Source organism: Malaya genurostris, chromosome 3 (genome assembly GCF_030247185.1).
Source record: "Malaya genurostris strain Urasoe2022 chromosome 3, Malgen_1.1, whole genome shotgun sequence".
NCBI classification, from domain to species: Eukaryota; Metazoa; Arthropoda; class Insecta; order Diptera; family Culicidae; genus Malaya; species Malaya genurostris.
This window is the reverse complement of record NC_080572.1, coordinates 13,381,830-13,395,114: the sequence shown is the minus strand read 5'-3', so window position 1 is coordinate 13,395,114 and position 13,285 is coordinate 13,381,830. Positions and strand designations below refer to the sequence as shown.

The 13,285-nt window shown below is 37.7% G+C and overlaps 1 protein-coding gene across 1 annotated transcript in view; it reads left to right on the top strand.

Moving 5' to 3' along the window:
• Positions 1 to 8,004: 8,004 nt before the first annotated feature.
• The window catches only part of LOC131436889 (potassium voltage-gated channel subfamily KQT member 1-like), a 444,267-nt gene continuing 438,986 nt past the window's right edge, over positions 8,005 to 13,285 (top strand). Inside the window, exon 1 of the mRNA XM_058605862.1 lies at positions 8,005 to 8,797. The gene's annotated coding sequence lies outside the window, so the exon portion shown is untranslated. The remainder of the gene's footprint in view (positions 8,798 to 13,285) is intronic.

The window sequence follows — 13,285 nt, the reverse complement described above, 5'->3', positions numbered from 1 at the left end:
TTTTACTTATTCTACTTATTGATTTAATATTATTGTTCGGAAAAATGAACGGATACTTTTACCCGACACTGTAATTGTGTTTCTTTGTAGCATCACAACGAATACGGTAGCCGATATGAAATCATTAGTAAACTTTGTCTGGTAGTGTCACTTTTCATTGTCACATTTTATTACGGTGACCAGTTGGTGACTTAAACAATCAATTGTTAGATTACCGAAAAGTTACGTTGGAACTTATTGTAACTTAGTATGATGAGATGTCAATTCGTAACATTATTTTGACTCCATTGTCACCATCATAATACGACTTGTTTCGTCGTGTTTGTCATGTGACCATTATGCATCATCTGTTTTATTTTACTTTTTTATGAACAAGTTACATGTGCTACTTGGGATCGTTTATACCAAGTTTTTCCAACCATACATTGTCGTGACAGTGACAGTTCCTTTTTCTTTGTTGAATCACAACGAATACTGTAATCGATATGCAATCATTGCTTAACTTTGTCTTGTAGTGTGTGACATTTTCATTGTCAAATTTTGTTGCGGTAACCAGTTGGCGACCAAAAACAGTTAATGCAAACATGTCGTAAGAGTTAGGTTACCGAAAACCTACGTCGGAACTTATTGTAACTGAGTATGATAAGAAGTGAATTCGTAACATTGTTTTGACTTTATTGTCACCATCACAGTCCGACTTGTTTCGTTGTGTCGATCAAGCGACCATTATGCATCATTGGTTTTGTTTCCTTTTTTTCCTAATAAGTTACAGGTGGATTAGGAAGGGTTTTTTAAATAATTTCATGCTATCACGCAGAATGGAGTAATACAGGGAGCTCCATCCTTTATGTCGGTATGTAAACGACGCTGTCTTTACAATGAATAAGTAATTCATACCTAATATATCGACCGACTATCATAGAACAGAAAATGAACATAAAGCACGATAAAAACTATTTCGAAGCCTGCTCTTAAAATAATATTTTCAAATAAGTTTATCAGGAAATGTGGCTACCGGGGAAAAATCATTGGTATTTCTTGTAATAGTTTGAAGTGTGACGCGTAACCTAACTAAAGATCTACATTCGGTTATCAAGAGTGAGATAATCATCATGTCATATCAAATATTTCCCTTATATTAATTCAACATATCACGAAAAGAGTGAGACACATTATTAATATAGTAATTTTAATGGAATTTCACAAGAGACGCTTTTGGCTCGATTGGCGTCACTCGGTGGACACGTGCCAAAGACATAACTGGAGGACGTGAATACAAATAAATCTGACATGATTCTTTGACTCTGACTTGAAGAAAATTGCGCATAGATTTTTGAGAATACTGCAATGGCTCTAAAAATGGGAATATTTGAATGGTTCTAAAATTATGAAATTTATCCGATATTTACAACTGTTTACAGAACCTGATTCATGAACTGGAACTAAATGCAAGAACTTAATTCAGAATCTGGGACTGGCTCTGAATTCAGTTACAAAATTCAAAAATTTAGTTCCAGAATCCGAGCTCCAAATTTAATTCTAGCATGCGGTTTCTGAAACTGGGTTAGGTTTGGCATCAAGCGAAAACGATATTAGTTTTAAACTTTTTGAACCCAAAACTGAATTCTAAAACCGAATTCTGAAACTAAATTCTAAACCTTGAATAATGTTAAGAATTCACGTGGATCAGAATCCAGGTTCTGAATTTAGTTCCAAAATTTGGTTCTTGCCTTCATTCCCTTTTTAATGAGACTTATCAACACGCGGAAGGTCTGTTTTGCTGCTGCTGGTTGAAGACGACTGCTCGCCACGAAAATCTAATGAGAGCACAACCTGAGCGTATAAGATTTTTTTCCACGAAGAAAGTCTGTTGTTGTTAGGTCGCTTTCGCATCTCATCCAAGTCAGTCGATAAAATAAAACCGTTTGTTATGATTACATCACACTGTTGTAAATTAAGTCATAATTGCTGATCTTATTTCTGATGGCATGCAGAAAAAAAAATTGTTGTTGCGTTTAGTACAACTTGAGATATTCACGATTTAGTTCTAATCATTTTTCCACAGGCCGAATTTTGAAAGTAAATTAAAGTAGGACGTATTCACGTCAAAAAATTTCCGGTTTTCTGGATAAATTTATGTGATTGGTCAAAGCAACGGTGAATAGAGTGATGTGTTACGTCCGAGTATCTGGGACGGAATCATACATCAGACTGAAAGCCGAAGCTAGGCGCATCGGATTAGCTATAAATGCGACAAAAACAAAACGCCTGAGAAGGAAAGGCTCCAAAGATGATATACTGCGCCTTCTACCATGAATGTTGGAAGTTGTTCGTGTATTTGGGTTCACTGGTAATCGCCGAATGATACCAGCAGAGAAATTCAGAGGCGCATTTTGGTAGGATATCGTGCTTAAAGACTGTCCCAGAAAGTATGGACGCAACCAAAAACTGCTGCCATTTTGCAATGGTTAGATAAACATTGGTTAGTGTAGAGATGACATTAGTCTCTCAGCCCAAAGCGAAATAATCCCCCAATCAACAATAATGACGGTTCATTTAAAAGAGAGGTAATAACAAAGAAAAGCAGTGCACTCACCATTTGGGTTGTCGTCACGTTGCCAAAAATCACGTCTTTCTCGGTGGTCTCGCCGTCCGTTCTGTTTCCCGTGAAGTTAAGATTTGCCGCAGTCGCGAAAATTTCTCAGGCAGCTTTCCCGGGTGATCTTCGTGCGAAGTGGGAGTAGAGCTGTGCGCCGATCAAAAATGTCAACATCGGCGGCTGAAACGTCTTTTTGACCAGCGGCGGCGGTGAATCGGCGTGACGCTGTTTCCTGAAAACATCGGCGGCGGAGGCGGCGCGATTCGGCGTAATCAATTATAAACATATTAAAAATTTTAATATTGATTCACACAGGACAATTTCTCTATCTTATTGTTTTGTCGACCTACAATCAAAGATCCTAATGTTTATGTGATCCATTAAAGCCAACGTAGTGAATAGAGATGGTAAATGGTTTCGAATGCATCGAATTAGAAGAGAAATTGAGATGAGTATAAGTGCGATTATTTGGAGATGGTTGACTATTGTTTAAATAAATATTTCATTCATATACAAAGGGTTTTTTTTATTATGAGCAAGAAATATGAAGTTTATTATTCGGAACTATTTTTCAAATCGCTTTTTACATAGTTGATAATTATCATGTATAAAAATCGTTTTATCAACTCAAAAAATAAGTATATCTTTTTCGTACGTATGTAATTAATATAAAATCGATTTGGCGCTCAAATTCATTCAGATATCAAAAATAATATCAAATTAACAAATTCAAATTTTAATTACTTCACATTTGTAACGATTTCTTATAAAAACGGGTAAATTCATTTGAAAAGTCATAGTAGAAGCAGAAGAAAATGTTTTTTACTTTGAGTTGGTAACGTTGATCTTAATTTATTGTGCGAAAACTAACGTTTATTTAGAATGGAGCATGAAACTTTGTTCAATACCATTTTTCAAATGCCCGGAAATAACAAATAAAGTATCCAAAATAAATGGTACTCGATCGCTAAACATTCTAGTACCCGAGAAATCAACACTACACTGGTTTCTAAAAAAAATGTTAATCCGAAAAAACCTAACATTATTTTTTTTTCGGAAGAACCCTCCTTTTTTTGGTTCCATTTTTCATTTTCAGATGTCGCGACCGATAATGTTGCGATAATGTGCCAATAGCTCAAAACCTTTTAAATAAAGACAGAAAATAGACTTTGAATCAAATGACATTGGCTTCGGTTGACAACGGTAGTACCGACGACACGACCAGGCACTCCGAAGGAAAATCGGAATGAAAAGTGTTCATGAGCGATTTACCGCCAGTTACCACAAATATAGCGACCCCTTGACAATGATAAAAATAATTTTCTTGAGCAACACTGTTTAAGTTGCTACGAACTAGTTACCATTCTGCACGAAACAAACGAAGAAATCCGATATTCTTGACATTCGACTACTTCAACAGGTTCCAGACACCTTACGGGAAATCGTAGTTATTGACTATTTTCTGCTTGAGAATAAATTATCAAATTATTTGAATGCATTTAAGAACTTATAATTTTGATCAGAGGAGCTTGATTCCCGCACTTTTCAAGTGTCTTTCATGTTCATCAAATTCTACAAAGCGCTTTGCGAAGGTCTTCAAATAACAAAACAGAAGTAGAGGAGTTTCTCGAATGTCTAAAATATGCCAGCGTATTGTTTTACAACATGTACGCTGATCAGCAACGAGGGTTGAACGATTTTGAACAAACTCAGAAGTAGCAAATATACAAAGATTTGTGGAACAATTGAAATAATTGTACTTTCAAAAATCATTAGAAAAGGGCAAATATGAATTCGGTGTATTTGTACCTGTATATGAAGTGCGATTCTGGAATGGATTAAAAAATAAAGCTCAAAGTTTAAAGTATCTTTGATTTGCTGCACTCGAATTTCATGCATCTCGTAGAATAGTACAAATATACCAGATCGATTCAGTTTGATCATTCATATTTCGATAATGAATTTCGATGATTGGACTGATAAAAAGTTTCGCAACAGAGGTACTCCATACAAAAGATCTTGGTCACATACGGAAACCTGATTGCGCTGGATTTTTCATATGTTCGAGCCCCAGCTGAACTAATCGATCCACTGCCGCCGAGACGTCTAATGATGCTGCAGAACTTGTAACTTGCCGCGAAATAAGGATTTCCCACTCGAGGCAGTTAGTTTTGTTTACATTCCTCAAATCTTCAAGAAGCGGTAACCAAGGTTTCGATAATTGTTATTCAAAATCAATAATTCGTCAACTTGTGTTGCCAGTTTCAATAGTTTTTCAGGTGATTTCATTTTGACATTACCAGTTACTGAGGGGTACTTAAATTTGCGATACAGTTTCGATAGACGAGTGGCAGGTCGTGTCGTCGGTAGTACTGAGTTTCAGTATAAGTAGGAGGAAAGTGACTGTACTGTAATTTCCAATGAATTTTCATGAAAACTGTAAACAATTTTCCACATTGACAAAATCATTTTTTCGGCTGATGTAATATTATCGGCGGCACGATTAAAATGGGATAACCGGCGCGCTGATCATCTTTTTCTTAAATTGGCGGCGTGTCGAAATTATCGGCGGCGGCGGCGTGGCGCGGCGGCGCACAGCTCTAAGTGGGAGTCGCTTCCGTTCTACTTCCTCTTCTGGTTCTGCCTGTCGACTCCAGCGCCAAACCTCGGAATTGGCTCTCCGGATACCCTCGTGCTATCCACGATTGTGTGACGATTGCTCTTTCAGTGGAAACGCTGACCCCGCTCTAATTCTTCACCACTTCGGTTTTCACCGCCTCCGCACAGGAATCCGATTCACAACGGCCCTGGCGTACTCTCTATACTATACCGCTGCAGTACGATCATACAGCGACGCCGGAACCACTCGGGGCACGCTTGACATGGGAGCCCTGGATGTTGGCGTGGTGATTACTCCCAATCTTTACTGTGAACAGGTCAACATCCAAGTCCGTTGATTTTATCGAAACCACCGATAAAGATTGCTGACCAGGACATTATTCACTCGGGACCCCCGAGACACGCGGTCCCGTTTTTTCGTCGCCTTCTTTACTCTTTCCCGGCCTTCTTTTTGCACGTCCTCTCGCTCGCGTGTTCACCTAAAAACTGACTTGTCATTCTCTCCCTCCGTCCGGCCAGCGTACTCAAAATAATAATCAGTACCGTTTCGCTCTTCAAGCGAGTTTTTTACTGATGTACCTGTTTTAATGCAGAGTGTTTCGTGCACGCTTAACACAAACCCCTCATGAACCTTAAGTTACTAACTTAATTGTAACAAGAAGTAAGTGAAAAAGCCGTGCGAAATGCAATCAGGAAGTTCGGTGAGGATAACACATTTGAGGATAAACCGAAGACGGGTCGAAGAAAAGGTCCTGCTAACCCTCAGTTGGATAAACGTATACTGGAGGCGTTCGAGCAAAAGAAGGAGGTTTCAGTTCGGGATGTGGCCAAAAAAGTGGGAACTTCGAAGTCAAATGTTCTTCGTGCTCTTCGAACCTATAAGAAGCAGAAACAACCAAAACGTAGTCCGAAACAAGAAGCATCGATCAGGCCGAGGGTTCGAATGCTGTACAATACGATTCTTGCTGGAAATTTGAACTGCATAATCATGGATGACGAAACCTACGTGAAACTCGATTACAAATCCTTGCCGGGACCACAATATTATACGGTGCGAGAAGGGCAAGTGTTAAACCAGTCCGAGACATCGATTGAAGTCGAAAAATTTGGTAAGAAAGCTATGGTCTGGCAAACAATTTGTAGCTGCGGTAAGATTTCGAAACCCTTCATCACCACTGCTTCAATGAACAGCGAAATATACATCAAGGAATGTTTACAAAAACGACTTCTACCCATGATTCGAAGCCACAAGGATCCTGTTGTCTTCTGGCCAGATCATGCTTCTTGCCACTACTCGAAATCAACGGTAGAATGGTATACTACCAAAAATGTCACTTTCGTCCCAAAAGACATGAATCCACCAAATTGCCCACAACTTCGACCAATTGAGGAATTTTGGGCATTAACGAAGGCACATCTTAGGAAACATGTCTCGGCAGCCAAAACCATTCAACAGTTCGAAAAAGATTGGAAAAAAGTATCAAGACTTGTCGCCAAGAAGTCTGTACGAAATTTAATGAGGAACGTTCACAAGAAGGTGCGCCAGCTAGTCTACAATGGCTAAGTAGCAAATGTTGAGAATAATATTCTGTTGTTGTAGTCTAATATTATCAGTATATCGAATAAAATTTGAATATCTAACACTTGTAAATTATTTACTGCGAAATCAAAGTGCGTCCATACTTTCTGGGACAGTTTTTAGTTTGGAAAACCTTTCAATCGAGTAAAGTACGATACCGCACGAGGCATCTACAAAACACTCATTAGACCATTTGTTTTCTATGACCACGAGACCTGGACCGTCTATGGCGGAGTGCTGATGGAAGACAGAACGAGAAGACAGCGTATGAACCACGATGCACGAGCGCAGCGTACAAGATAGATCGATCAGGTGGATGGCGATCTACAAAGTTTCCGTGCATAGACCCACCCACCGTACCCACCTCTCCCTCCGGCCCTGGCCTAGAGTGGCTGGTGAGGAGCAGCCATAGACCGGATTAGATGGAGACGTATGTTTGATACAGCAAAGGACTGATAAGGTAAGTTGAACTGAGGGCTGATAATTAGCATGTCAAATATTTCTTATTTGTTAAAATTCTTCTGAAATTATTTAATTTCTGAAAATGATTTAGTAAAACTAGTTTTCATACGTGGCACCATTTTCGTAGACCAGTTCGCATACAAAAGCCAAAAATCGGGCCTAAAATTACGTAGGCAAAATTAAGCATAAGTGACGTAACGTTTTGTCAAGTGCCCCCACACTCTTTGTCGCATTGATTTTGAATTCATATTGAATTTCACATGGAATTCGTATGAAAACTTTTCGCCTTATTCGGCTTTGATTCGTAATTCAGTCGGGAATAAATGCTGCTATCACTGCAATGAGTTCCATTCGCTTGAGGAGATCTATTTTTGGAACACAATTTGAATGGCACCAGCTGTGGTGAGAACTGAAACAAAACTGCCTGCCTGTTGATTTTCCCTCATTTCTGATGCAACAAGATGAAAAGTCTACGGATAAAAGAGCGTGAGTGGTCGTGAGTTACCTAACGGTGAGTTTTGTAGGAGCCGCGTGCTTACTATCGCTACTTGTTTTGGAATCCGGGAAAGAGGTTCGCGGTGGACCGCTACTGAACGAGATAGCATCAAAACAGAGCGGAAAGACGGCTCTCGCTCTCTCATCGGATTTGGCTCATTCGTGGAAAACGGAGACCCATTCCGTGAAAAGCAATGTACTACGTAGGCCAAGTTCATACCGGTGTCGAAACTCAGTGTTGTCTCGAACACGACGTTGGACGGTATCATAGTATTCTCGATCCTTACGATACTGGGGCGATTTAATTTCAGGAAGGAAAAGGTTCCACAAACGTTCATAGTGATTGTGCACTTCTCTGCCGTCGATTTCCGGAATGCAATTGAAAATGCATTGCGCCTTTCATTTGAAAAAGGGTGACGTTGTGCACTATTCTAGTTTTCATTTGATCTACTAGTAAAATCATTTTTTGAACAAATAAAATGAGCAAAGAAGATGGATTAACGCGAAGGGAGACGCTACAACTGGATCTTTCTGTTACGCCTGGCCGTTTGGAATATGAATCAGTGTGTGATTTTTACTGTGTTCGATTTGCGTAGATGGGAGTGATTGTGCAATTGTAGAAAATATTTCTATCGACCGGACGCTGCTTTGGTAAAAAATGAAATGCCAAAAGAGTTTGATGTTTATGTATTTAGGCTAATTTCAACTACAACAAGTAAATACGTGCGTTTTTTTGTGATTTCACCGATTCATAGTTTCTGACAATCCGAGCAGTGACTATATTCGCGCATGGTTCGCAAATTGGTGGACAATCCAATTAAATTATGTTGCTGCTCGCAGCTGTTCGCCCAAACAATGCCGACTTGAGTCCTTGCAAGCGCCGCTGCTGAAATAGTGCTACCAGGAAGAAGAGCTAGTGGTACTACTGTAGCTCGTAAAAAAGACGCCTTTGTAAGTCTTGATGGAATCAGTGAAAAAGAAAAACTGCAGCAGCAGGTGAAACAGATATATAGAAACGCAGAAAAGTAGACCGCATGTGAAAGGTAAGTAGAGCTGTAATAACATCAAAAGCCTTGTCAAACATTCAGTTATTTTTAAGTTCAGTAAATGATATTGAATCCGTTTCAATTTATACGGTTTTTGTCCAGTGTGATCATTGGAATGCATTAACTTTATTGAAGAAAGCTGTGCGATTTGTCAAAAAAATATTATTTCGTAAAAACATACAATAAAAAAATTTCTCGAGTTGAACGCCTTAGTAGAATGCTTGAGAAAGTGAAAATGCGATAAAATCCTTTAATTTCAGTATTTTATTCCGCTTTTTAGCAGATTTCAAAGGAAGGGATTTTCTGATTTTTGCTTAATACAGTCAAATGTATGCGACAGAAAGATTGATAGATAGTAAGAGGTTAAATATACTGAATATCTATATCTTTCGACTCAGTTCGTCGAGTACGCAAAATGACTGTGTAACATATGTGTATATGTAACGAAAATGTGTACTCGATTTTCTTGGAGATGGCAGGACCGATTTTCATCAACCTAAATTCAAATGAAAGGTCTCTTGATCTCATAGTCTGCTATTGAAATTTACTCGGATCGAACTTCCGGTATAATGTGCAAAAAAGAAAATGAAAAAAATGCACTCGATTTTCTCAGAGACCGCTTAACCGATTTTCACAAACTTAAATTCAAATAAAAGGCCTTACAATCCCATATAATTCTGCCTAAATTCATCCGGAATTTGATTTTCTGGAGCGTTATAAGAATACACGGAAAAATCAAGCTAAATAAATTATTACGTTTCCAGAACGCAATGTATAATTTTATCCAGATCCGACTTCCGGTTCCGAAAATACAGTATGAAATTGCAACCTATCATATAAAGCGATAATGCGAAAAACGTAAAAATTCTTCTCAATTTTGCACAAAACTGTTTTAATTTATACCTTGATTGCTGGCAAAGGGGAACTGCTTTTGACTTTTATTCCGGTTCTGGAACAACAGGGTGTTTAAAATTTTAAACCGTCATTTAGAACGAAAATTTATATGATATTCGAAATGTATTAGGTTTAAAGTAATATGTATTGTGGATGCCACGGCGAAGAAAAACTTATGTATATTGCCTATGAAATAAACGTTCTCATGACAAAAAAATTTAGAACGAAAATGCAAACAAAAAACCTGTTTTAATCCACCTGGTGGTGTAATGATGCCTTTCTCATATTACTTAAAACATCAAAAATATTATTGTGGAATTCGCAAAAACAACTGTTCATTGAATAGAAATAGGAAAGTTTGTTCGGACTTAATCTAACAAGCTCTACAAATCCCGTTTATCCTGTAGTTCCGGAACCGGAAGTAATATCCACAACAAATTTAGGAATTCCGTATGAAACTGTAAGTCTTTTCCTTTGAACCTATAAGTTTGTGAAAATCGACTTAGCCATCTTGAAGGAAAGCGAGTGAGACCCTTTTGCAGTTTTTAATCACCATTTCCAATTCTTCCAAAACCGGATTCAGATGACCGGTATAGCCGAAGTTGGTTTGTTTTCCAGCAACAAATATGACCTAAAAATTGGAAGAGTTTTAAACCTAGCTAAACCTAGACTTACTATCTCATGGTCTATTTGGTTCAATCAATTAAACGAAATCTAACAAACGAAACGAGCCTGCGTTTGTGTTACTTCTGCATATGTAAGTCAAGCTAAACAGCATGAATCAGCAGTATAAAACATGTAGTAGGACTATTAGTTTTATTATTATTATCATTGACATCATTACGCTACCGGCACGGTGTGGTACATATTGTCATTCTATATGGCGATCTGAAAACTTTGACACTCATCGCTCTGTAACTGCGGAACCGGAAGTCGGATCCGGATGAAATTTCACAGTAGCTTTAAAGATAATATGAGCTTTAATACAAATCAAGATATGTGAAAATCAGTTCAAGCATCGCAGATAAATCGAAGTGAGTTCTATTTTGTTAAGTTTTTCTGCACCACTTTCGGTGCTTCCGGAACAGGAAATGGAGGGATCAGTAGTGCCGAATTATTCTTTTATACACACAAACTAATAAGCTCTGCAAACTAGAAGAATTTATGATACAGTTTTATGGGATTTGTACCTGTTTTTGACCATCATTCATGAAAAAATACTACTGAAATTGGGTGTTTTCTACTTATCACGCTTTAGTTCCGGAACCGGAAGTCGGATCTGGATAAAATATTTGAAAATTTTTCAGGAAACTATAATACCTTTCATTTGAATCTTTGTTTGTGAAAATCGGTTGAGCTGTTTCAGAGAAAATTTATGCACACTTTTTCTCTAATTTTCAAATATTACTCTGTAACTCCGGCACCGGAAGTCAGATCCAACTGAAATTTAATAGCAGGCTATGGGATCATAAGACTTTTTATTTGAATCTTAGTTTGTGAAAATCGGTTGAGCCATCTCTGAAAAAAGTGAGTGCATATTTTTTTAATAATTTTTTTGCATATCATCTTATATCTCCGAACCGGAAGTCGGATCGGGATGAAATTCAATAGCAGGCTATGGGACCATGTAACCTTTCATTTGAATCCTAGTTTGTGAAAATCGGTTCAGCCATCTCCGAGAAAAGTGAGTGCTTATTTTTGTTACATACATACACACATACACTCATACACACATATGTACACAGTACGTCGAGCTGAGTCGAATGGTATATGACATTCGGCTCTCCGGGCCTCGGTTAAAAAGTCGGTTTTCACAGCGATTGCATATCCTTTCTATATGAGAAAGGCAAAACGAAGAATTCCTTTTAACTTGGGTCAAAACTTTTAAAATCGAAAAAAGGATATGCTAGTGTATGTCCAAACCAACTTTTTTGTTCTTATTCAATATTCAAAGAAAAGTGTTTTGAAGGATCCCTCAGCAATATTATTGAAAACATGACTTATACATGGCATCATAACACCACTAGGTGGATCACTTAAAAAAATGACCAACAACTCAACCGTGAGTAACAATAATTGAAATATTCACATCTTGTTTCGTAGTTTCAAGCAAAAATATTCGAAATATCAATCCAGATTTTCTGGTGTCACTATTTCAACAAAATAAATCCTAGTGAGGAATCAAAATTTGATTATTTGCAATATTAACTAACTGTAATCAGTCACGTACCCAAAGGGGGGCCTGTTAAAAGCGCCGGTAAAATACAACCCGAGAATTAGGCACATAAGTAATCTTCGGTATTATTTTACATTACATTATTTTCTGATCGGAGGGCCCCTCCCGAAACGAAATGCTGTGTACGGGCCTGACTGTAATGTATATCAACATCAAATAGTCACAGTTATGTCATCTGTCAAAACCGCGCGGGACTGAAGTTTGATAGTCATATACTGTTGAATTCTGCGCAGGTTCGAGAAACTAGTTTTGTGTACTAGTCACCGAATGACACAACTTGAAAATGGAAGCTTAGTACAGTGCTCCCAGAATTATTGACAGCTAATAATGCGAATGGAAGAATTCTAATATTCTCATGTCATGTGTACATCCCACATTCTTCCTGCACTAAAACACATACACTTATACATTATGATAATCCTTGTGCGGAACACCAATCGTTTGTACTATAATAATAGTTTGTTTGTAAAATGTTAGGTATCACAGTTAGAAGGTAGTTAGTGATATGTCTTATTCGCATATCACTAACTATCTTCTAACATATTAGAATCATGCCATTAAAGCAAAGTATTGGTAAGAAACGTCAAATGAAATCATTTCAACGATGGCTCATAAGCGCATTACGAAAAATTAAAAGCATAACAATAATCAACGAATCTGTGATGAACAATACTAAATTTGGAAATCGTTTTTGGTTGAAATGGTCTGAATAATGCTACTGACATTAGGGGCTGTCCATAAAAGACGTCACGCCGCATGGGGGAGGGGGGTGTTTCATAAAACGTGACCTTTTGCGACAGGGGGAAGGGGGAGAGATTTTTGGATTGTGACGCCCAATATTTTCAATGAGCGCATTTTTAAAATACCTAATTTCATTACTGCTTTGCCCTATTTCCTGAAAAAAATCTCCACAATAAAGGTTTACATTTTATAAGGAAACGTGTATTTGATGATGTAAAAGCTTCTTCTTTCAAATTCGGAAATGAATGATGCAGGAAATCATTTCTGTTGTGATCAACAAAAGTGCACGGAGGAGGGAGTAAATTAGCGGAATTAATAAATTTTGCCTAATATGAGTAAAAAAGAAAAAGATGCCTTCAAACGGTTTAACTTAAGTTATGCACTGACAATTTTTTCAGTAATTTGATTTTCTAGCATTGATAATAGTATATCATAAGAATTTCTCTTATCTGATTCTGATGCAGTTTATTCAATTGTACTCCATTTGAAAAAGGGCGGGAGATCAACGATTTCAGACGTAGATCATGTCATGTCTTATATTGATCATATGTGATTTTCCTCCACCAACATCAATGCTTATCGAATCATCCAATGATTGAACTTACATAAATCAA